The sequence below is a fragment of the Palaemon carinicauda genome, chromosome 6 (genome assembly GCF_036898095.1).
Source record: "Palaemon carinicauda isolate YSFRI2023 chromosome 6, ASM3689809v2, whole genome shotgun sequence".
NCBI lineage: Eukaryota > Metazoa > Arthropoda > Malacostraca > Decapoda > Palaemonidae > Palaemon > Palaemon carinicauda.
In genome coordinates this window covers 119,147,521-119,175,020 of record NC_090730.1, presented here as the reverse complement: position 1 = coordinate 119,175,020, position 27,500 = coordinate 119,147,521, and the positions used below count along the sequence as shown (strand labels likewise).

Sequence of the window (27,500 nt, the reverse complement as noted above, 5' to 3'; positions counted from 1 at the left end):
TAAACTTTTTTTAATTTTTTTACACCGTAAAACATTTTTTGTCACAAAAATATGCACTGAAAGCAAATGATGCACCATTTTCATGATTAATTATCATTTATATCGGTTTCAATTTTTTCTCTATGCTCAACTCACAGCGTTTCATGAATAACTCTTGGCTCTTGGTGTTTAGTGGATAACTCTTGCTTAATGGATGCATCCTATTAATTAATAAATACCCCTTCGCATCTGAATAATAACTAATAATGTCTAATAGATAACTATTAGCTTTTAATTAATAATGTATAGGAGTAATCTTTAGTTCCCTGGCCCACAGATCCCTACATTATTTTCATCTGTAAAGGCATCATGTACCTCGTGGCTGCACGCCGCATGCTGTTGAAATCTTGTTTCATGATTTCCATCTTTACTTTCTCATGTAGAATTGCCGTTCTTTTAGTAACTTTTTAGCGTGAGATATTCCTTCGTTTCTTGTCAAGTTTTTTTATTTCCTGTTTTCTTTGACAAAATAAAACACATATAACTTATATATTCATAGCTATGCTTGGATCTAATCATCTGGAGTTTAGCCTCCTTTTAATACCTAATAGTTCTTGCATAGCAATTTATCTCTTACATCGTTTTTATTCCTATTTATTCTTCCTCATTCCTCGTTTGATTAAATGAATTACATCTCATCATCATTACGTTCCTCTACTTGAGCTCATCCCACAACTCAGGCACGCTATTGAAGAAGTAATAGAAGGAATGGAGAATGTCTTTTTGTACCTACCGTACATCACGCCTTTAACCCTACAAGACTTTCTGCCCTGAAGTCCCAAACCCCATTATCAGTTCGTGACATTTCTCATCCACTTACCGTCACACAGACACTCCGCCAATCACCAATTAGCAGATCTTCTTCCACCACTTACCTTCAGTGATGGATCGCTCCCTCCTGCCAAGGAGCCGTAATGAAGGTTGACCTTTGCTACTGCTATTGCAAGAGCGCCATTGATTTTGGTTTGTGTTGAAGCTCAGGACGAAATATAAGCGTCACGTAACTTATGGTTTTGAAATAACTGCTCAATTCTCATTCAATTTATGATTAAATGAGAGTTCCAAGAAGATCCGTGTTCACGATTCTGGGATTCCTTAGCAGTCTGATGTAGCAAACATGTCACTTTTCGTTGGATTCAAACTGTAAGATGTTTCTGCTTCTGCTTCTACAATAAAATGTAATATTCGTTTAACTTTTCTCGTAATTTTATTTCTAGAATGTTTCTGCAACGAATCGTATCTTTTTGCCTTTCTTGGAGTAATTTTCTGCTTATATGTGGTGTGTTTAATGGTTAAGAGAGAGAGAGAGAGAGAGAGAGAGAGAGAGAGAGAGAGAGAGAGAGAGAGAGAGAGAGAGAGAGAGAGAGCTTTGCACGTAACGCTACTAATTCCAGATGTTCGAGATATGAGCTCTCTCTCCCCACCCCACTTCCCCTAACTTGAGTTTCTAGCAACTATCAAGTAATCGATAGATGTTAGATATATTTTGTACTCTAAAACGTTATGATTCAATAATTTTAAAGTATTCTCTGTGCACTTGAAGTGAGGAATCTACATTACACAGATGTCTAGTCTCTGCTCGAAAACAGTTGAAAAATATTCAACCTTTGCCATCTAAGGACAATGCATACGTTACATCTGGCAACACTGTGTGTGTAATGAGTTCCACCCCTTTTCTTTAACCTACTGGTCACAAAACAGATTGTGGAAAACCTTGAAACGGACAAATCCTGTTTATAAACAGTAGGGGCACTGGAGTGCTATTTTGAGTGTTTTTTTTCTTTTCGCATTCATTCACTCTGATATGCGGTTCTTCATCATTGGGACAGGCTGTTATTTGATTCTCAAAACTATTTGTTCAGGAAATCATACTTCGATATTTATTTATATATATTTCTACACATACAAATACAAATATATATATATATATATATATATATATATATATACAGTATATATATATATATATATATATATATATATAATCAACATCACAATTAGCCGTTACTAGTCCACTGCAGAAAAAAGGCCTCGGACATGTCCTTCCACTTGCTTCTGTTTATGGTCTAGCTATGCCAGTTTATACCCACAAATTTACTCAGTTCGTCAATCCATCGTCTTCTCTTCCTTCTCCTGCTTCTTTTGCAATCTCTAAGAACTCGTGTCCTGCCCATGTCTATTTCTTTTTTTTCCATGTTGTTAATCCTATCATTATTCTTTCAATAGCTCTTTGATTTGTAACTATGTTCTAAGTCTTTAGCAAGGGTCCAAGTTACTGATGCATTAAATTAATACTGGTAGGACCATCTGATTAAATACTTTCCCTTCTAGAGAAAGTAGCATTTTACTTTTCATAATCTCTTTTGTCTACCAAAAGCTATCCATCCCAAGCTTATCCTTTTTTTTTTCTTTTTTTTTTTTAATTTTGGTCTCATATCCTGGGAAACACGCACTGCCTGTCTTAAGTACGCATATTCATTAACAATCTCTTAGATATTTGTACATCAATTTCATTGAATATTGTCTTAGTTCTACCATCTTTTGCAATTCCTCCAATAATTCACTAAACAGAACTACGTCATCATTAAATCTTGAGTTGGTATGGTATTTCCCATTAATGTTAATTCCTATACTTCCTCAATCATAGTTTTAATAAAAAAATTCTTTTAGGCATGTTGTGAATAATTTAGGAAAGATGGGGACTCCCTGTCTAACTCCTTTCTCAATCAGAATTTTTTTACTATCTTTATGTAGTTTCAGGATTGCTGTACCTGCTGTAAGGATATCTTCAAATGTTCTAACATAAGATTCATCTACTCCTTCTCTTCATTACTGCTGAAGTTTTGACAGAATGCAAAGCTTTCTCATAGTCTATAAATGGCATATGTAGTGGTTTATCCTATTCTATTGATTTTTCCATTAGCTGGTTAATTACATGGATATGGTCAGTTGTTGAATAACCACTTCTAAAGCCTGCTTGTTCTCTTGGTTGATTAAAATGTAGCTGTCTTTCTGTTCGCCCTAATATGGTCTTTGTAAATATCATATATATATATATATATATATATATATATATATATATATATATATATATATATATATATGTATATATATATATATATATATATATATATATATATATACACATCACGAGTAATTCTATAAAAGACAAACGCTTAGCCCATTGGAAAAGAAATAACTAAACAGGTGTAGGGTGTGGTCACACCGTTTTTCCTGCATCTCCATTCTCCTCTCAATCGGGAAGGACCCGGAAGAGGAAGCTACATGAGGAATATGAAAATGAGTAAGACGATTTCTATCACTGTGAAGGAAGCTATAAAAAAGATGATCTCGATTGAGGAACGATGAATGATAATTAGGATTATGAAATTAATAAAATGTACATGAGAGCGTGTAATGGCAGAAAACTTTTGACATCGAAATACATGGAAAAGAAAGCAACACAATCGGGGAAATGAATATAGCAAATAAAACAATACTATTAGAGACTGATTATGAATCTAAATAAGGAAAAATAATTTCAAATACAATAAGATCGAGAGGTAGGTAATCTGCAGCGCATTTTAGAGTGAAAAATTTAATAATAGAATTCGGGACATAAACAAAAAGAGGAAATTCATTTATACGTTATGAATCTGGATAAGAGAAAGTAAACCACAAGAAAGTACCTATAATTTTCTGCGAGTAATGACTGATGAAATATTTTCTTTTCCTTTTTCTTATTAAAAATCACAAAGCTTGGTAACAAATAAACTGAGAAATGCAAAGCCTGAGGGATGATAAGCAAGAGGTTTCTCGAAAGTTATGATTTTTTTCCACTTGTTATTTTTCTCGAATCATTGCGTGGTGAGAGTTTCTCTGACTTGATTCAATTTATATACTCGCTGGATGCCATTTTGGTACGAACTCAGAATCGTTACAGGTTCTTTCGATCTCTAAACAATCTTGACAACAGGAAATGAAATATGGGAAATGGATATGAAAACAAACAAACACACAAAAAGCACGACACGTTAATTCATAATCTTATTTCCAAAGAAAATCAGTGTTGGTGCTTCTTTACCTACAATGGCTTGGATTAATTCAATACATTGAAGATAGGGGCAACAGTGTAGAAAGTAGAGCAATAAAAAATTTACATGGAGAGTTGGCGAGTTATATTAAGTTATTGAAATGTTGCTGGGACGGTGACTTTAGGCTTGAAAACGTTGCAGAAGCGTTATTTCTCTGTGACTGATATGAGAAAAATATAGAAGTAGGCATTAGTTGTCTGAATGGGAGACACTTGTCGGAACCTAACTGTCTAACCTCTGGTTTTAATAACCCTTTCCTATTTCTGTTCCCAAAACCTATATACCTACCCGTGCATGGGCGGAGCTAATTTGGATATTGCCAAATAAGTGTTTTTGGGATATTCTGCATCCTGATAGTTTCCTTTCAAGCACCCACTTCGTCCACATCACAGAAGCTTTTAGAGCAAGATTTCTGGTACAATCTGGACCCGATGTGGCACCATATAGCAAAATCACAGCATGGGAAAGCCAGATAGTAACACTTCCGGAAAGAAAAAAATTTTCATCAAGTCTATGATCAAACACTAGCTGGATTTCTTTTCTTGGAAAAGAGACATGGTTTTCCTATTCATGTATATTCCTCTAACATAGGTATCTAACACTCTGTCTTTCTTTCCTTTTCTTTGTTAATACCATTCATGATTAAATAATCCCACTTCATAGATATATCAACAATTTGTGATGAACAGATTTCCATTAGTAGGGTAATACCTACTTACCCAGATGTAAAACATCAACAAATATTGTTATTAAATTAGGAAAGGGCCCATGCTTCTAACACGATGAAATAGCGTCAGTAATTTGTACGTATAAAGAATACAAGGAAGTATAGACATTCCCATCCGAACAATTAAGAATCGTTTCCGACGAAGGACCTCTGCTATTTGCCACTAAAAGTCCTCGCTTGATCTTGAAGAAAAATGTCCACCCGAAGGTCGAATTGGTAGTATACAATGACTTGTTTTTACTTTGTCTCCGTCTTACAGGGAATTTTCAAAGAAAAGTTTTCACGTTCTGTCCGTCTCTTTGTCTTCATAGTACAAACACACGCACACATATACATACACACACGCACACACACACAGACATATATATATATATATATATATATATATATATATATATATATATATATATATATATATATATATATAAACAAGGGATATATTATTATTATTATTATCATTATTATTATTATTATTATTATCATTATTACCTGCTAAGCTACAACCCTAGTTGGAAAAGCAGGATGCTATAAGCCCAGAGGCTCAAGCAGTGAAAATAGCCCAGTGAAGAAAGGAAATAAGGACAATAAAATATTTTAAGAGTAACAACATTAAAATAAATATCGCCTATATAAACCATAAAAACTATAACAAAACAAGAGGATGAGAAATTATATATAATAGTGTGCTCGAGTGTACCCTCAAACAAGAACACTCTAACCGAAACAGTGGAAAACCATGGTAGAGAGGTCTATGGGACTACCAAAGATTAGAGAACAATGGTATGATTTTGGAGTGTCTTTCGCCTAAAAGAGCTGCTTACCATAGCTAGAGTCTCTTCTACCCTCACCATGCAGAAAGTAGCCACTGAACAATTATAGCGCTGTAGTCAACCCCTTAAGTGAAGAAGAATTGTTTGGTAATCTGCGTTGTCAGGTGTATGAGGACAGCGGAAAATATGTAAAGAATAGGCCAGACTATCCAGTTGTGCGTAGGCAACAGGGAAGTGAACTGTATATATATATATATATATATATATATATATATGTGTGTGTGTGTGTGTGTGTGTGATTGCACACACACACACACATATATATATATATATATATATATATATATATATATTTATATGTATATATATATAGATATATACATATATATATATATATATATATATATATATATATGTATATATATAATCTCTTGCCTTTTTTACATTTTCGATTGCCATTTTGTCCACCGTAATATTCTTTCTTTTTTTCTTTTTTTTTGCAAAGCTTCTGTGGTGGCGATGAAGCGACACAGCGTGACGTGTTTTTCTTGCAAATGACTGACCTTATGGCCTTCGTTCTATTTTCCTTCGATTATTGTCTATATCGGTCGCTGCATACGTTTTTGTACAAATACCTCTTTACAAAAACTTTTGTTTTTTAGTGCCAAGGATTTTTCCTATTCGTTCTCCTCCTTCGTTCTATTTTTTCTTAAACAAGAATAGAACTTATGTTGAACTAAGGCCGTTGTAATCTGAATAATGAATATAAAAGATGTTAATAATACCGACAGAAGTAGTACCATAAGGAAAGACAATAAGTAAGCAACAAGAAATGCGGCAACATCATTAACGCCAAGACGATAACAATGGCAACAAAAAACAAAAACAAAAAGAAAATCTTTTGAGGCAATTATTTTTCTGTTTGACAGTGGAAGCATTTTATGAGAGCAGAGAATGGGTGAAACTTTTAAATTCTTTAAAAATAATTTAACTATTATGTTTTCTTTCAGAACAGATGAAATAAAAAATCGAATGACGATGCAAAATAAATGAAATAAGTCGACTGTATGTACTTGTAATTAAAAATAATATTTCTATTCCTCCTTGCACTGCAAAATAACACTCCAATCAAACTTGAATTCATAAGTCTTAACTTGAGAGACATTACGGGTCGTTCATTGTGACTCGGACTAAAACCACAAACTTCAACCATTCAAACATTCACGATCTGTCAATACTGCTTCATCCTAATTGAGGTCTGAATGGAGCCTTATGTGCCACAACTCTCAATCTCTCTCCCTCCTGTTATGGGATGTCGGTATTACCGTTCTCAATCTAGATCGTCATGTGGTCGGAAGGAAGGCTAGAATCCAACTCAAGGGCAAGGCTTTCCAAGGGTGTGGCTCGTACTTGGGGCGTTGGGCTACGTAAATTGAGAAGGGTATTTAAGATGTGTTTGGTTAAGTTTACAGAAAAACAAAAGCAAAATGGGTTGCTGCTTATTGCGTGAGAAAAGAACTCCATTCTTTCCAATTGTTATAGAACGAAGAATAAAATTCAGGAAGCAGACAATTACGCATGTATAACTGTGTCATCAGATATGCTTTGAATTGCCCTGTAACAGGGCAATCCTGGTTTCATGCCTCTAATGAAAATAATCAGCAAATATTTAAGAAAGAGTAGATTATCAATATTTTTCAAGTGATTTGCAAAACAGATAACAATTTTCCGGTATATACAAAGAAAATCAAAGGGATCCGTGGCTTAAAGAAGTATTTAAGAGAATAATCTCTATATTAGCCCTTTCGAAAAATGTGATAAGGCCTCCACTATAAGCACGGAAAACCTGGCTGTTCGTAACAAATATCTTGTGATGTCATATTTAGTTAGTGTCAAACTGTGTTGACATTATTTAAGCTGAAACTTGCAAGTAGGCTCTCTCTCTCTCTCTCTCTCTCTCTCCTCTCTCTCTCTCTCTCTCTCTCTCTCTCTCTCTCTCTCTCTCTCTCTCTATATATATATATATATATATATATATATATATATATATATATATGTATATATATACTGTATATATCTATATATATATATATATATATATATATATATATATATATATATATATGTGTGTGTGTGTGTTGTGAGTGTGTGTCTACACATAGACATACAAACACACAAATACACACACATGTATATACACATATATGCAGTATATTCATTTCATCCATCTATACACATACACACATTCATATGTATCTGTATATACACACACACATATATACATACATATATATATATATATATATATATATATATATATATATAATATATGTATATATATATATATATATATATATATATATATATATATATATATATATATATATATATATATAGGTATATATAATATGTATAAATTTCTCAGTAGAAGTTGTTTGTAATATTTACATTTCCTAGTGAATGTATATCGAGAGAGAGAGAGAGAGAGAGAGAGAGAGAGAGAGAGAGAGCTCCCCAAATTTTATCTTTAAAACGATCTCTAAATTCTTTTAAACGGAAGGAGGCCATATAATCTTTTTGATAATCTGTTACATAATTTCCGTTCATACATGTTATACTGTACAATTTACTTATCTGCCTGCATGAGTATTGTGTGAATGAGTAGCTATTGTATAACCATATTCATTCCATTATATACCTCATTATACATTTCCTCCTCCGTCAGTTTGTTTATCCGTCAAAACATCGGATGCTTTTATCATATCCATCTCACACTTACTGTCACTTTCGGTAACATTCCTCCCGCATAGTTGTGTCGACTTAACTGTTAGGTAACTGTTCGTCCCACCTTCTTCCTCCCTTCGGTTACTTGTAGTTATTCAAACGTCCGCTTTCTTTTGTGTTTAAACTCTATTTTCATTCTTTATTTCTCTATTCTTCTCTTCTTAGCGATTGTGGGATGTTGAAACTGAAAGCTGAAACGGGGCATAGTTGTATGAGGTAACAAGTGGGTTGGGATGTTTTTTGGGCACGGGTGGGTGGATTCTATGCAATCCCTAATATAGAGGAGGGAGGCTCCAACGAAAATTTCCATTCCTCTGCTAGCTTATTACGTTGCATTTATCTCTTTATTATCATATTTTGATTTTTTTTTATTCTGCATTGTAACAATTAATCATATATACTAAGCTTTATCATTTATTATTTCACATAACTGTGGTTTTATATTTTGTTAATAATAACTTGCATGCAGTTTTATTTTATCTTTTTTGAGTTCATTTGTATTTTCTAAGTTTTATTAGAAATTAGGGATTAATTCTATAAATACGATTGGCAACTATTGTAATGGTTTTTAAAGAAAACCTGATTTACTTATATGGTAAATGACAATTGATGTATTATTATTGTTATTCTTTCTATAACTACTACAACTACAACAACTTCTGATATTACTAATGCTACATTCTATAAAAGATGAAGATCTATCATTATTATTATTACTCTCATAATTTTGTGCGATATCAAAGCCCAGCACTTAGAAAAAAATTAGCAATCATTCATGGTGGGGTGATTATCTCGTACAAATGAAACTGTTAATCAGCATTATCCACAATACAAAGATTGTGGTAGAAAAAAAACAAGTTAGTTATAAAAGTCATAAAATCAACCACTGGAAAAGGTGAGAATGTGAATGGATTGTAGGCTTTTAGATTTACAAATCGGGTATAGTACTGGAAAAAAAAAAGGTTTGATAATGCGGCAATACGCTATTGCATCTACAATTGACTCACTTTTTTTCTGATAGATTTCGGGGTCAAATAGGCGGGGTCGGATAGTCGTGATCGGACAAAAGGTGTGGTCACGGTAGAGTGGACGAGGAAGGCGTGGCTTTTCCAAACACATTTCTTTTATTATTATTTCTTGAAGGAGAGACTCATTACTTAAACACGAGAGAGAGAGAGAGAGAGAGAGAGAGAGAGAGAGAGAGAGAGAGAGAGAGAAATTAGGCTGCCATCCAACCAGAAACATGATACGCATTTGTTTTCCAAGCTTCAGTACAGCTTCAAGGACATTCGAAAATATTTTCTTTGACTATTTCATGTTTCTTTATTCAAATTGTTTAATAGATTTTACAGTTGTTCAGTGAAAAGTTCTTATTTTTTATTAGTCTTCTTCATACACTATATAATTTTAATTATTACCCAGCATAAAGAAAGTGCTAGTATCGTTATTTCACACTCTTGGAGAGTTTTTTTCTTTTTTTTTTGCCTATGTTTTTATCTATCTCTTCATTTTATCATTTTATCATTTTATATAGTTTCAGATAAAAGAAGCTATTCTTATTACAAGCTCCAGGATTGGTATTATAGCAAAAGAGCTTCAGAATTGCTCACTGCCATCCAGAAACCAGAATTTTTCAATGAAGTCAAATATTTATTTATATGGTATGTGATCCATTTCACTCATTCGGGACTTGACAACTTGGGGTCAAATAGCATTGAGCCCAACGCACGAAAGCGCCCTTGACATTTTCCCAAATGTGCAAGGACTGCAATATCATCATCATGCATCCTCACCATCATCACAATCCCTTTCCTACTTACGGTTTCATTAATTTTCGTGTTATCCGTTATTCGAAATGCATGAACCCGTCATGTACCCGTTTTACCTCTTCCAGAGAAAACGACATCCGATTAAAAAGGTTTCTAGATCATTTATTTTCGGCAAGATACTGAGACTGGATCGTGATTGAATGTTGGACTTTTCAAGGATTTTACAATTACTCTCTCTCTCTCTCTCTCTCTCTCTCTCTCTCTCTCTCTCTCTCTCTCTCTCTCTCTCTCTCTCTCTCTATGTCATTAGAACTGCACAAATTTCAAAATATATGTTCACGTGCAGTTGATCGTTGATTGTCCCCTGTCTACAGTAGTACTTACCTGGAATCCCAGCTTTTGATGTGCACTAGCATCATCTATGGTCAAGCAAACGCTAGTGGGGCCAACAACCTCACCCCTGCAAACTTACAGAGAATCTGAGGACCTTCTTACCTTCATCTCAAAAGAAGTTAAGGCATACGGTATTTGTACAGTATGAATATATATATATATATATATATATATATATATATATACATATATATATATATATATATATATATATATATATATATATACATATATATATATATATATATATATATATATATATATATATATATAAATATATATATATATATAAATATATTATGTATATGTATATATACACTGTATATGTATGCAGTATATACATACATATATATTATATATTTATATACTATATATATGCAGTATATATATATATATATATATATATATATGTATGTGTGTGTATATACTATATATATATATGCAGTGTATATATATATATATATATATATATATATATATATATGTATGTATGTATGTACGTATGTGTGTGTTTATGCAACCATATGTGTATATATTAGTGTTTGCAGGCACTCAATAATGCAAACTGTTCAGATTCTTTTCTTCCTCATTTGGCCTGATTCTCTTTGTTCACTCCAAGGTCGGATCATACATTTTGGGGCTGCATGGCGTGCATGAATTGCCCTTCACAAGAATTTTGCTGTCATTATGAAGTAATTAGACTAAGAATTTGACAGAGGAGATTTAACGTATATATATATATATATATATATATATATATATATATATATATATATATATATATATATAGTATATATATATTTATTTATTTATATATTGTGTATATATACATATACATATATATATATATATATATACTGTATATATATATATATATATATATTCTGTATTCCTTTCCCCCTCTCATCGTGTTCAGGGTGAGGTTGCTAGCTTAACACCTTTTTATTTTCAATGTTCCAACAAATGTTGGTACTTATTTACAAATGGGTGAACTTATGAGATATAGTTTAGTGTCAGTAATGGTCCTAAATATTTGCAGCTTTTCACTACTGAGCCACTTTGCCTAGATGCCTCACTAATTGGTTGCCATATTAGGACAGTTATGGAATAAAACAGTCTCTAGCTAACATATTCAGCCTGTAATATAATGCTAATTGACACAAATTCAGTGGATTCCATCCATATTTATCAGGGTTTAAACACGGTTCGTCGAAGGGAATATTTCTTAAAAACCGTGCTAGAAGCTCAATATATATATATATATATATATATATATATATATAGTATATCATCACCATCTCCTCATAGGCCTATTGACGCAAAGGGTCTTGGTTATATTTCGCCAGTCGTCTTTATCTTGAGCTTTCAAATCAATACTTTTCCATTCATCTTCTCCCACTTCACGCTTCATGTCCTCAGTCATGTAGGCCTGGGACTTCCAACTCTTCTAGTGTCTTGTGGAGCCCAGTTGAAAGTTTGTTGAACTAATCTCTTTTGGGGAGTGCGAAGAGCATGGCCAAACCATCTCCATCTACCTCTCACCATGATCTCATCCATATATGGCACTCGAGTGATCTGTCTTATAGTGTCATTTCTAATCCTGTCCTGCCATTCAAGTCCCTATATATATATATATATATATATATATATATATATATATATATATATATATATATACAATTATAATTTCTTACATAATCACAGGTTAGGAATAAGATAACCCTTTATAGTGAAAGATGAAACGCTGTTTTAATGTATTCTACTTAGTGGTGTCTTTAGTTAATATCATATCAGTTTAAATAGAAACCATTTCATGATGAGCCACATTTTTATTTACTTTCTTACCGACTAAAAGTGGAATTTCTTGGAAAAAAAAAAATCATAGTAATTTTGTTCTTTTTTAGTCGAAACATTGAGGTGTTTTTACGCATATTTCATTTTCGGACTTTAAATTCTTTTAACCGTAATTTTGTCGGTGAATGATAACTTCTTCTACTTGATTGTTATTTGGACTTCTCTTTACGAATTCTCAATAATTTGACGACCGTTTTCACTCGGTTTAAGGTTTATGGACTAGGGCATCTTAGAGAATTTTTTTCTTTTGGTGTAATAATCACTGACATGAAAAGCAAGTTTTGGCATAAGCTTTGAATTTGTGAGCTCCTTATCATCTACCTCCAGTGATATCTCTTTTACTGCGGTAGAGAACAACTTTAATGTTTTCGCATGTCAATGTTATCATTATCACTGTCTTCAAATGTAGTAATTCGCGTACGTAAATCAATAAGTTTTTGCTTAAGATAGTGTTGGTTTCTACAGGTAATTTCATAATTCTGTAAATCTTTATTCTCCTCTGTGTCCAGTTATATATCTCCACATTAGAAGCAAATCTACCTGTGTAAGAACGTTTATCACCACAAGTATCGCCTTCTTTAGATATTAAACCTTGTTTATGATGTTATATTGTCCACTCTGCTCTTGTAACATTCATGCTGAGGTGTATGTGCGTTAATAAATATATACGCAAGGGAGTCATGATCATTAAACACACACACACATATATATATAAATATATATATATATATATATATATATATGTATATAATAGTGTTAGCTTTGTTTAAAATATGAGGATGACCTCCACAGAACGTTATGTACGTTTTGATTATGGATATTTTCATCACCATGAACATAAAAAAAACTTTAACCCTATAAATGGAAATAAATTACACTGGGGACATCATAACTAAGAAGAACAGATTTCCTATCTAGAAGAGAAACGTGTGTGCATTTATGTAAATATATATAACTATTTTACTAGAATTTACTGAGATGCACAGTGGTCTAAACTTTTTGCATTTCTATTTTACGACATGAGATGTCTTATCATCTGTCCTTGAATTCTAAAGATGCGTTTTATGCAGTCAAGTTTTTGGTGAGATTCTTTTTCCTTTTTATTTTTATTTGGCGGTTTCTTGTTAAGGGGATCTTCGTGGTTAGGACACAAGGTGTGGCTGCGAAGATGAAGAATGGTAAATAGCAATGCGCAGGTTAAAGATGCGTACTTGAACAATTGGAGACGGGTATGCAAAATAATGAAGAGAGAGAGAGAGAGAGAGAGAGAGAGAGAGAGAGAGAGAGAGAGAAGACTTCTGAAGTAAGAAACAGGAGAAAAACGTAAATCTTTGTTGAAGAAGATTCATAATGCCAGACCCAACGTCTACATATTCAACACCAATTTTCGCAACATATAATCATAACATCCTTACTTTTTATCTTGTGTTTTTATGAACAGGAACTTTTGAATAACTGATCCTACTGGATAATTTGGGCTGGCAAAATATCCTACTATTTACTTTTTGTTTTATTTGGGATGCTACTAAATCCTATTACTGTTTAAAAATGGTTTGCATATGTGAGGAACCAAACCTTAGTTTTCTTAAAAATTGAGAATAAGGAATTTTCTCATGCTACCGTAAGCTTATGTAGTATTTACGTAGTTTGATGATGATTGCTGAATTATTTCATAATGAAAAAGATTCTACAGTAAGATTAATGAGATATTGATACATTCAACGTGATAATTCTTCATAATCATCGTCATCACCATCATTAACAAAGTAATAGTTTTCTTCTTCTTCTTCTTCTTCTTCTTCTTCTTCTTATTATTATTATTATTATTATTATTATTATCAATTGGGTGCCAATGGACATCCATCTAATCAATTAATTACTCAATCTATTATTAACACAGTTTTAGTACTGTTGCTGATTTCACTTCTGACGCAATTATTTCGTAAATGGTGATCGATATCTTACGTTAATGATATTAAGATACATTTTCTTGATAACAGATACGAGTCAAATCTGTAAGATTTCTCAACACTTCAACATTTCTCCCCAGCGTCGCCTCGGGCATTTACTTAACAGCCCACTTCCAGATCTTATTTTAGACGTCCTTGTTGGGCGTGGCTGTCTCTCTCTCTCTCTCTCTCTCTCTCTCTCTCTCTCTCTCTCTCTCTTTCTAGACTGATCGAGTCGACCGAAAATGGCCCAGTATATTATTATGATTATGATTATTATAAGAAAAGATTTTTTTTCTTCGTATATGGAAGTGCTTGACTGACATCCATCATTTCTAAAATTGATAATTACTGTCTGTACGATTATCATATTGAAGTTTTTTTTTTTTTTTTTTAACAGCCTTTAATGTTTTTAGATATTGGTGTTCATTATTTTATTCATTGCTCACTTACGCATTTGATCTACGCTTTGATAATTCAAGCGAATTATTTTGAATAGATTTGTTTTCTATGTTTAGTTTATTATGATGGCATTAATTTCTCCATTTCTCTGTACAATTTCTATAATTGTAAATACTTTTCCGTCTGCTTCCGTTGGTATTCTACTTAAATACAGGAATTCCCCTCTGATTATATTTCCTATGTCTAATGACCAGCGTTCCTTTCTCAATGTTCTTTCCATTTCATAATTATCTTCTTAGCCCGCCTTTTGCCTCTTCTAACAAGGATCCTCAGATTCTGACCTCGACAAATACGTCCTGGATCACCTCCTTGCTGGGGATTACCTTGTATCGTCCAGAGAGGTCCGGGGACATCCCCGTCCCTCTCCCCCGGCCCCTCCCTTGTTACAAGATTGTTCTTTCCGCTCTATCTGAACAGAATGTGGTAGAAAGCATTAGCCTACGTTTCGTAATTTGGCTGCGTTTCTGTCTGATAACCAGCATACTCGAGTGTATAATGTTACCTATTTAAACACATTTTAAACATACCACACGCACTCGCGGACATATACATACACACAAACACACACAAATGTTTGAGATTTAAGTTAACTAATAATCTACATCCGTGTGTTCTGATTCACACTGATCTCCGCAGTATTGCTTTTATTAATTTTCATTTTTCTTCTGTGTATATTGTGTAACTAAGTGATACCGATCTGTTATGCAATCCCATTGTTGATGAAATATACCACAATAATAAGGCAACAAGAGCAACAACATTTATATTAAAAGGTAGTAGTAGTAGTAGCAGTAAAAGAAGAAGAAAAAGAAGAAGACGACGTAAGCTGAAAAATTGGTCTTTCCTTCATAAACCTCCGGAAGATCTCATTTTACGTCCTTGGTTCCGTTTCCAAGGAGTATGGAAAAGATGTTCAGTCTGAGGGTGTGGTCAAACTCCATTTTAAAAAGAGAGAAAGAGGAGGAGGAGGAAGAAGAGGCTAAAGACATTCTTCGTAAGACTTAATCGTTTATATCTAACGGAAATTCAACCTCATTAGACCTTGGTGTTCTATTTAGTACGTAAATTAGAACACCCATTTTGGTCTGTTATTTTTTCTGATAATAAGAGGGTTAGAGACCTCAAAAGCCAGACTATTGGTCGGCCTCTGTTTAACAATAAGTTGATAATGTGGCTTTAAATATTTCACGCTGTCTCAAGTGACCTCGATTTTATAGCTAAAGCTGATTGTCTTGGTAATGTTGGTCATCATTTCTCTTTCCGTCAGGTGTTTTTAAGTAATTAATATTACTATTATTATTGTCATTATCATTATCATTATTGTTATTGGCTAGGCTACAAACATAGTTGGGAAAGAAGGATGCCATAAGCCCAAGGGCTCTTACAGTGTAAAATACCCCAGAGAGGTAAGGAAATAAGAAAATAAACACTTTATAAACAGTCACAACATTAAAATCAATCTATCATATATAAACTATAAGAAAAGACTTATTCCAGCCTGTTTGAACATTTGAAGTTACTATCTTCATAAATTTCTTCTAACTGACAAAGACTACTCAAAAGCCCATGAAGCATACAAGAAAGAATTCTTTAGCATCATAAATACACAAGTATTTATCAAATCCGGCAGATGTGAAAGTAGATATACGTTATGTGTAAATTAATGTGGCCTGCAATGCTGTTCATAATGTATATCTATGAATTAGATAAACTTTAACCAGTTAATTACACATCAAAATTATATTTCCAAGATCATTCCAACCTACAATTTGCTTATCACCTTCAACAAATGAATCCTGAAAAGAAATCTTGGCATTGCCAAAACAAAAGATACCCATCCTTAGCATAATCTAACATTCTGTGATAGCAACCAGTAGTTCTAGTATCATTGGCACGAAACCGTGCTTTGATTCTGTTTAAGGCAATCTACAATCAGCTACCTGTTTGATCATAGTATCCATTATGCGACAGTTTCAATTTGGTAGTAGGAAATCTCTCTCTCTCTCTCTCTCTCTCTCTCTCTCTCTCTCTCTCTCACTTGCTTTCCAACTTCATTTAATTTTGTCAAGTATTACGTAAATGCATAGGGGAAATGAACAATCACGAATACTAGCGAACTCAAACAAGCGATCCGTTAAGAAGATCGGATACCCAAACATCTAACATATTTTTGTATGCACCAAAAAAAAAATTTTTTTTTCAGAGAGCACCAAATCTAGTTAAACTCCCTTGTTACACGGGACTATCTTAACTTTGTATTTACTGGCAATATTGCCTAACGTTGGCGGCAAGTGATAGGCAACGTTTATTTGCTAACTTGAAGAAATTGTACGTTGTTTACAAACTCCAGTAGGTGAATGCTTTTAGAGGTGATGTTGCAGTCTCTCTCTCTCTCTCTCTCTCTCTCTCTCTCTCTCTCTCTCTCTCTCACTAAATGCGCCAAATCTCGCTCGCGTATGTTTTTTCTCCACTTCACCTTCTGTTTATCCTTTGCGTTCCATCGAGCAGTTGTATTCTAGAGTTTTGTTTGTTTCTTATTCAGAAATAACAATTTCATATTTCTATTTCCTTAATTTACTTACTAAACCATCGTTGCTTTATGGTTGGCCAATTGAATCTTAATTGCCTTGGTTCTGGGGGTGGTTCTAGGGATGGCCAATCTAATGTTAAATAATAGTCTTGGTTCTTGCCGTGGCTTTGGGGATGGCCAATCAAATCTTAATAGTCTTGGTTCTACAGATGGCCAATCAAATCTTAATAGTCTTGGTTCTACAGATGGCCAATCAAATCTTAATAGTATTGGTTCTTGGCGTGGCTTTGGGGATGGCTAATCAAATCTTTATAGTCTTGGTTCTACAGATGGCCAATCAAATCTTAATAGTCTTGGTTCTTGGCGTGGCTTTGGGGATGGCCAATCAAATCTCAATAGTCTTGGTTCTACAGATGGCCAATCAAATCTTAATAGTCTTGGTTCTACAGATGGCCAATCAAATCTTAATAGTATTGGTTCTTGGCGTGGCTTTGGGGATGGCTAATCAAATCTTTATAGTCTTGGTTCTACAGATGGCCAATCAAATCTTAATAGTCTTGGTTCTTGGCGTGGCTTTGGGGATGGCCAATCAAATCTTAATAGTCTTGGTTCTACAGATGGCCAATCAAATCTTAATAGTCTTGGTTCTACAGATGGCCAATCAAATCTTAATAGTATTGGTTCTTGGCGTGGCTTTGGGGATGGCTAATCAAATCTTTATAGTCTTGGTTCTACAGATGGCCAATCAAATCTTAATAGTATTGGTTCTTGGCGTGGCTTTGGGGATGGCTAATCAAATCTTTATAGTCTTGGTTCTACAGATGGCCAATCAAATCTTAATAGTCTTGGTTCTTGGCGTGGCTTTGGGGATGGCCAATCAAATCTCAATAGTCTTGGTTCTACAGATGGCCAATCAAATCTTAATATTCTTCAGCCTGCAGTAGTCTGGGCCCACTGCCGTACTTACAGCAGCAACCAGAAGGCTTTTTTACTTGGATAAGTCTTAGTCAGTTCAGGAGTATTTAGAGTCGTATTACTTCACCCAAAGAATGCGGACTATTTCGTTGATTTATACATAATTCACTTTATGCAACTAAAACTAACATATTCACAAGCCATTAGGTATAGTACTTTGTTGTATATGATGTGAATAATGTCACCAATAGAAGATAATTGAAATTGGCACTGTTTAATAAAATATAATTCCTTTCAAATATTTAGGTCGATTTAAAAATCTATGTACCCTAGAAATATCCATATTTTGTATGAATTTCTTGCTCTGCATGCAACAGTGATTTTCATAATTAATAAAGCATTTCGCAGTATGAGGATTTCAAAAATGTCATCTTTCTGAGGACCTTCATGCCATACAGTCACTGCCTGGTATTTCAGTGCCTCCACGACAATTAGCTATGAAAACAAATTACAGCAGCAAATTTGAGAAGAATCTATGTATTTCAAAGGCTACGCCATTATTTTTCCTTTCATCCCCTTGTAAATAATTCATCATTTGATCAGCGAGTGTGTCGTATCATTACAATAACATGACTATAAATCATTATGCACAAATCATGTTTATTTGATTTATGTTCGAGATGCTATTAAACTCCAAATTATTCTGAAGAACATTTAAAATATAACTAGAATTAGATGTCTTATCTTTCTGTGTTCTTTCGTTACATGCGCATGTAAGTCAAAAAAGTGGTTTTACTTAAATGAAAGGTGTAGGTCATAAATGTGATTGAAATATTCGCTTGTCGAATTATAAACTATCGAAGATAATGCTAATGATGTGGATTCTTATTTGCACATGCAAAACATTATACATTTAATGCCTATGAAATTTGAATGTGTGTGTCTAAGGAATGGATAAAAAATGAAATCAGGTTCTATCACTAAAGTACTAATAGACCTTTCCATTGCCTAATAGTTTAGAAGAAGCAGGACACTGTTCACACGTGAGTATCTAATGTAAATAGTATATAATGGATGTCATGCAATTTCGTTTATTTATGAGTCATTCGACTGGTTTTCCACAATAATCAGATGTTTGTTCTCTGAGCAACGCTGTACCGATGAGTGACAAACCTCCAAATCCTCTTCATTATTGGTCAGACTTCACTTTCATTTCTCAAATCACCTCGTACAATGAGAGACAGGTTGATGATCACCTGTAATGTTACATCGAAGGCCTAAATAGAAAGTGCGATATGTATACATTCTCTGAAAATAGCAGTAGTTTGTCTGTAATAGCCCAATCACTTGCAAGTGACATTGCGTTTTTTCAATAGCGCAGTTATTTTCATTTATTCAACATTTCGTTGCATGTTCAGAGAAGATGATTTATTTTTATTATTTGTTGTGCAGTATTATTTTATATTTTACTTTCATATACTTGCACGCACACTGTCACACACACACACACGCACACACATATATATATATATATATATATATGTATGTATATATGTATATATATATACACACATTATATATATATATATATATATATATGTCAGCCGCTACTAGTCCACTGCAGTAAAAAGGCCTCAGGCCTGTCCTTCCTCTTACGTGTATATATATATATATATATATATACATACATATATATATATATATATATATATATATATATATATATACCGTATGTATGTAAATTTATATATATGAATGCTCTATATGCGTATGTTTGTACATATGTTCCAAGAAATATGAAAATTCATAAATAGTATTTTAACAACTACTGGTGTTTTAAATAATAAATGATCCTTCACATTCATCAATAGAAGACTTTATTGCGATGAAGCAAGATTCACACCAGCAAAGGGAAATAGTTCCTCTTTACTTGCTTGTCTTTCTGCCTGTCTTTACCATCTTTCATTGACTATCTTGAATATGTAGGTGATGAGAACTTACACCTTTACATTGTAAAATTTTAACGGGTTTTCTTCTTCTTAAAACAGTTATTCGATTATATATCTAAAAAAAATAATAGCTAGAAAACTAGTTTGATTAATGTCCCTGAATTAGATTTTAAGCTCGACTAAAAAAAAAACACATACCAAGAGGTTCCAAGGATAGTTGACGCACGTTTATGCATCTCCCCTCCCCCCTTATTCAAGATTTTTTTTTCTGCTAATGTAGTCCAAGCTGACATTTAATGATACTCGACTAGACATTAGGATAGCGGTCAACGGTATGATATCCATTTGGTCAGTTGTATGTGGCTCGAGATCCCTCTTGAAAGGTTAAGGCCGACCGAGATGGTCGTCCAATAGACTGAACGCATCTCGAAGACACGTGGACAGTGCTGTTCTCTCTGCATCAATCATTAAAACAAGTGCATTTCCGCTATTCCTCACCCGGCACTACGACGGTATTTTGTTCCTTCTTATTTTTATCTATGGTCCGAGAATAAGGTTTTTTCCCCTCCCCCTTCATTTTCTCTTCTCTGAGTTCCATAACAAAGATTAAGAAATGGGTTGGTGTCGAGTATACTTTTTTCTCTTCCGGTTGAAGGTGAAGGCTATAGATGATTATGGCAAGCGCTGCTTTATCGGAATGTCCAGATTTTTTCTTCTTGAACCTCGGTACCGATAAAGGTCGTAAACGTGACAGAATAATAGCCAAATATACTTCCAGTTTCCGTAATTTTAACTCGTTTAACCTCACATCATGGTGTTAATTATTAAGCATTCTAATAAAATTATCAATTGTTGCTTTTAGTGGCACATACCTTTTTTAAATAATAAAGCCATAAATATAACACAAATTTCATTAACATAAAATATTTCTTGAAGGTGATAATACACATGTGATATGTGATATTACTTCCCCATCATCATAACTACATTTACAATTTTTATTACTGATATTGTTTTGTCTTGTGAATTTTGAATGACGGAACACTGAGATTGACTGTTAACTCAAAGTTTCAACGCGTTGCCTTTACAGACAAGAGGCCCGCTTAATATATCAACAACAATCAGAAAACGGGATCTGGACGCCACGGATCTGGGTTCTCACTTTCTCTTCTTCGAGAGTCCTTGGTGGGCATGATCCTTGCACAATTGCGGGTGGAAGCTTCGTAAAGCTTAAGCGGCATCGATCAGGAGAAGCTCTATCACTGCTCGACCTTTGGTCTTTAAGATACGTTTCCTTTACACCTGGCATTTCATCCTTCAGGGAAAATACCCTTTACAGTTCATGTATGAGACTCAGAAGTTCATGGCAGATTTGATCCTTATTTCAGATTCTATAATTCCTAGGCCAAGACGTGTACTGTCATCACGTTTTATGAAGGGAACAGGGTCCCAGGACAGTTTTTTAAAGAATTGTGCTGCTCAGTTTAAATCTTTTCTCATTCTCTGTCGTCTAAGTATGACTAACCAATGACAATCTTTCTGATGTAATTACATCCATCGTTTAAATCAGGAATAATGAGTTTTCATTCTAGAATTTATAGAAACGAAACATCCCTGCAAATAAATTCCATTAGTGGCATCTAAAATTGCAATATGACATGGAAGAGATTCTGTATGGAAAGGAAAATTACTAGAATTGTAATTCGTAGAGAATATGATTACCTCTGTTGGTTTAAAAGAAATTTCTCTTTTGAAATTAATTTCTGTTGATGATCAATGTTTACTTATACAAAGAAGTGCGAGTTGGTTAGGCTATTCTGTAGCAAAAACATTCCATGACTTTGACCAACTTAAGTAGTATATGAATTCATCATGACCGTGGTTTCAGTGCAATTCATATATATATATATATATATATATATATATACAGAGAGAGAGAGAGAGACAGTATGTAAAGGTGCAGTATTACTAGAAAGGTCGCATACATACAATGGGCAATAAAACAGTGTAAGTAGGTAGGTAGTACCTTAGCCGAGGCACCAGGCACCCGTTAAGATATTATCGCTAGACAAATATTGGGTCCTTTGACTGGCCAGATAGTTAACATTACAACGGATCCCTCTCTGGTTACGGCTCAAATATTCTTTACCTACACATACACCGAATAGTCTGGTCTATTCTTTACACAGTCTTCTCTCTCCTCGTACACCTGTTGATACTAAGATAACCGACAAAAATTCTTCATTCATCTACAGCACTGTATTTGCTCAGTGGCTACTTTCCTCTTGGTAAGGTTAGAAGAGACTTTAACTATGGTAAGCAACTCTTCTAGGAGAAGGGCACTCCAAAATCAAATCATTGTTCTCTAGTCTTGGGTAGTGCTATATAGCCTCTGCACCATGGACTTCCACTGTATTGAGTAAGAGTTCTCTTGCTCGAGGGTAACCTCAGGCATATTATTCTTTAAATTTAATTATTTCCTTTCTTCACTGGGCTATTTTTGTTATTGGAGCACTCGGGCCTATAGCATTCTACTTTGCTAACTAGTAAATAGGTTTGTAGCTTAGCTAGTATTAATAATTACTATATATATATATATATATATATATATATATATTTATATATATATATATATATATACACATTTATATACATATATATATACAATATACATATATACATATATGTGTATATATATATATATATATATATATATATATACATATATATGTATATTAAAAGGTAATTTATCATTTATATATCGTGATTATCGAATGTCCCAAAAGCAGTAAGCATATCTATAGTCCCCCATGAGTTGTGAAATCTAAACTTACTGGAAGATATATTTTCCTTGGAACGTCCATATTAAGCCAACAAGTTTTACCTTGGATAATTATTCTGTAGGTGGACTCACATACTCCAATAGGAATTTCCTTCCTAGAGAGAGAGAGAGAGAGAGAGAGAGAGAGAGAGAGAGAGAGAGAGAGAGAGAGAGAGAGAGAGAGAGAGAGAATGGGGGGCCGTTATATGTTATATTACTTTCATTATTTCAAAGTTATTATCTCAAAAAACTTTGATTTTATAATAATTCTGCAAGAACTACATTAGAGTGTTGCATATCACGATTATCACTCACTAATTCATCGTTGCTTAATAAGGATAGGATATGCTTACCCTTGCCATTCTCCATATCCTCTTTTCATCCTCTTACCATCACGACAATCATCGTTATCATCTTCATTATCTTCTTCTATCTCATCCTGATCCTTTGCCATCTTTACTCTTCTCACCAGCATCCTTATCCGTAACAGATGTAGGCAACCACTTCTTACAGTTACATGTTGCAATGCTGTCATATTCTCCTTGATAAAAATTGTTAAGCAAAAGACGTTAGAAACTCGAGTGCTTGTCTGAGGGACGACCAGATCTAGTTCAGGAAGACCCGTTAAGAACTGAACTTTGAATTGATCTTGGACAGAAATATCAAGGACGATGCACCAGATCCAGATGTCTGTGTTCTTCTCGAGATTCTATTTTCTAATGTGTACAGTTTACTCATATTGATATTGTTAAGAAATCGACTCTTATGTTTCTTTTGCTGGTAAAGTAAATCTTGTTAAAGGCAATTATCAACATTTCATTGCAGTTTTTATAAAATAATAAAAGGATTACAGTATTGTTATAGATTTTTTCATGGGAACCAAACATAAACTAAGATACAAACTACTGTAATACTAGTTGAATAAAATGAAAATCCTATCAATTAATATTCATAAAACTAAATAAACTGTGATGTAAAGATATAAAGAAAAATATGGTCTTTTAGAATAAATATTAATTGATCTTCGGTTTCTTATATGAATCTTCCTGGGCACTTTCAGGCCTCAAAGATCACAACACGGAATATCAGTAAATAAAGAGTTGTATTCAAATAACTGTGAATTCAAGCGATGATGCACAGCATGGCATTTATAGATGAAGTATTAGGAGAGTATATCACTTATGCATATTTCTGCTTTTAGGGATGAAAACAAGATCTCTTTAGTATCGTATTAAGTGCTTACTGACACGCATATATATATATATATATATATATATATATATATATATGTATATATATATATATATATATATATATATATATATATATTTGTGTACATTTGCGAACAGAGAGAGAGAGAGAGAGAGAGAGAGAGAGAGAGAGAGAGAGAGAGAGATTCGGAAAACATTGATCTTCAATATATAGCAATCACTCTTTATTTTGGTATTTTGTCTCGTTAACTTTTAATTCAAACAGTCTGAGTAAGAAAACAATTTGACAACTGCCATAACACTACATTAATATATACACATATATATATATATATATATATATATATATATATATATATATACATATATATATATATATATATATATATATATATATAGTAAATTTTTTTCAATGAATAGAAAAATAGATTATAAAATCTTTTAAAAAAAAAGTTTCTACGTTCATGACATTTTTATTTCAAATGTGCTTAATTTCAGTGTAATGTTTCATGTTTCCATTTTTTCCTTCAATTATATATCAATGTCAACCTTGTCAAACGGATATTAATAATAAACCACTTTTTATATTATTTGACTTGAATGCGTTTGTTCTCCTGGTTTCTTCTTTTACATTGTAAAATGTAATGGTCTTTATATATTCTTCATATAATACGAATTTAATTCTCATGTTATTACTAAGCAGCAAACTCAAATATCTTTATATATTCATGATACCTCGTACATACAGACCTTATTAATTCATAGAAATCTTCAATATTTTACATTATCCATTGTCCCATATGTCTTTGTAACTTTTCCCTTAATTCTGTAACTTTACTGATAATGTCTTTGCTCACGAAATATCACCATTCTTGTCTGTAAAATAATATCTTGATACATCCAATATCTTATAACTAAAGTGAGGATGTATGCATAGTTTGCCACTGAAACTATTTGTAATATTAACTTTTTGCTATACTGAAATCATGTAAATTAATTCACTAAGGTTTCTTACCTCATAAGATTTATTAATATTTTAACCAACATGTAACTTGAAGGATAATAAATGTATAATCCATAAAAACTAAAAAATGGGATAAAGTACATATGAGATACGTTAATCGGTAGATGTATAAAATTCCATCAGATATTAAAAATGTGCTTAGATACTAGTTTTTTTTTTTCTTTTTTAAAAACTGCTCTCTTAGAAGCAGACCTCCTATTAAGGAAGCCTGATATATTAACGCCACCTATTTGGGCTGATTCCTCCACAAGGTGAATCAGATCTACGATAATTTTGCTTCCTGCCCTCGAAACCATCCAAAGGAGTTTCTGTCTGAGTCAACTTTGACCTACCTGGACACGTACTTCAATTTCAAATTACCATTACCTCCCCACACCCCTTGTAGTTGGACCTTCTTATAGGAGGGTCCCACCACGTACCTTTGAGGCTCGACATCGAACACCGCAGGCTTCATTGCTAATGTGCACCTTTCTCTACCAGTAACAAGAGAATACCCACCTAATACCCCTTTACCACAGGTCGCAGTTAAGCTTGTCGAGGTATCCGTCCGTACAAGGTGATCAAGACAGGTAAAGCTCACGCGGTGGTTCCTACGTCGTGTCACTTGTACAGTTATCGAGTACTGAAAATCAATGAGTTATCTGCAGTTGAGGTTATCAAAGTGTGGTTCTGAAGCCTCAATCGCAAGTAATAAATCATGGATGAGAAGGGGAAAGAATATTCTGTACAAATATTTAGTATCGATGCAGGAATATCTCTGACTTTCTCTGTTTTGTCATGATATATATATATATATATATATATATATATATATATATATATATATATATATATATATATATATATGTATGTATACTGTATATATATATATATATATATATATATATATATATTTATATATATATGTGAATTAATATGTGTACTTAGAGAAATGTATTTTCGAAAAACATGAAATTAGACATGGGGTGGGGGAAGTATAATATTGAGTGTTCCATGGCGGTATGCCCTTTGGTTAACCCTTTCAAATTTGTCCATCTTTTGATTAGTATACAGATTACGGTGTACTATGCCGTCTTTGAACTCGTGTTTCAATTTCCCAAATCTCTGGTAGCTATCCACAATTTATTCTCGAATTCTTTTCTAATGTTACTTTAATAATTCGGATTATGCAACCTTGCATAGAAATGTCCCGATCTTTGAAGCATTTTGAGTATCTCGATTTAAAATTGCTTGTCTGTATACCTTTTTTGTCTTTTAATGCCGAGTATTTGCAATGTCTATTCGATTTGTTTTTGTTTTTATAGTTTTCTTATTGATTCTCTGTTATTCACAATTATCATATCTATTTATTTTCGACTTGGTATGATACATGCTCAGCTTTGAAACTATCCATACCTAAGTACATTTGAAATTAATCTTGTCACTTTGCTCCGTTTTTGGTTCCATTGTATTGGCGAGGAAGGAGATCCGCATATCTCGTAAAGGTGACAAGGCCTACCAGGTTCCAGGAAGCAAAGATACTGGAACAATAAGGGCACTTCCATCGCCTGAAGCTTATTGGTTTCCAGAGCGACACAACTGCTCGTGGACAGGGAAGTTGGGAAGCAAGGAGGAGGAAGGTGAAGGTAGAGCAAGGTGTTCTAGCAGGATTGTTGGGCGAGGAAGGAGGGGGGGGGGGCGAGATGGAGTTGAATAGAGAGATAGAGACACACTACAGAAACCTGAAGGCCTTGAAGTCTATTTCCAGGGGGGCGACGACTTCAGGGTTGGTATTTGTAGGAGAGAAGTTTCTGTTTTCTTTCTTAAGGTTTTATGATTACGGTTTTGATGTCCTAAAATCGAGCATTTCTTATTCCAGTGTAGAGAAAAATCATGAAATGCTAAAAATATTATACAGCAACCTCTGTTGCAGTAAATTAATCTTTTCCATGTTCTACTTGTCGTCTCCTGTTTTTTTTTTTTTAATGTGTACCCTCGGGAAGCATTGTCTTGAACGATTAATTACACGTCTTATGAGACTGTAAAGATTGATTTTACCACTTCAATTAAAACTATTCTGATGATGTTAAATAGAGGTTCCATTATTTATTTATAAATTCCAGATCTCCATCATTTAGCTCTAGATGTAATTTTCTTTAACAAATAATTCCGTGGAAAGGTATGTTTTCTGTTGCTTGTTTAGTTCTTACGGAAACTAGTCATATGTGAA

The 27,500-nt window shown here is 33.4% G+C and overlaps 1 protein-coding gene across 3 annotated transcripts in view; it reads left to right on the top strand.

The window, feature by feature from the left end:
* The window catches only part of Cda5 (Chitin deacetylase-like 5), a 219,908-nt gene that overhangs the window by 16,041 nt on the left and 176,367 nt on the right, over nucleotides 1–27,500 (top strand). The gene's annotated exons all lie outside the window — the stretch shown is intronic.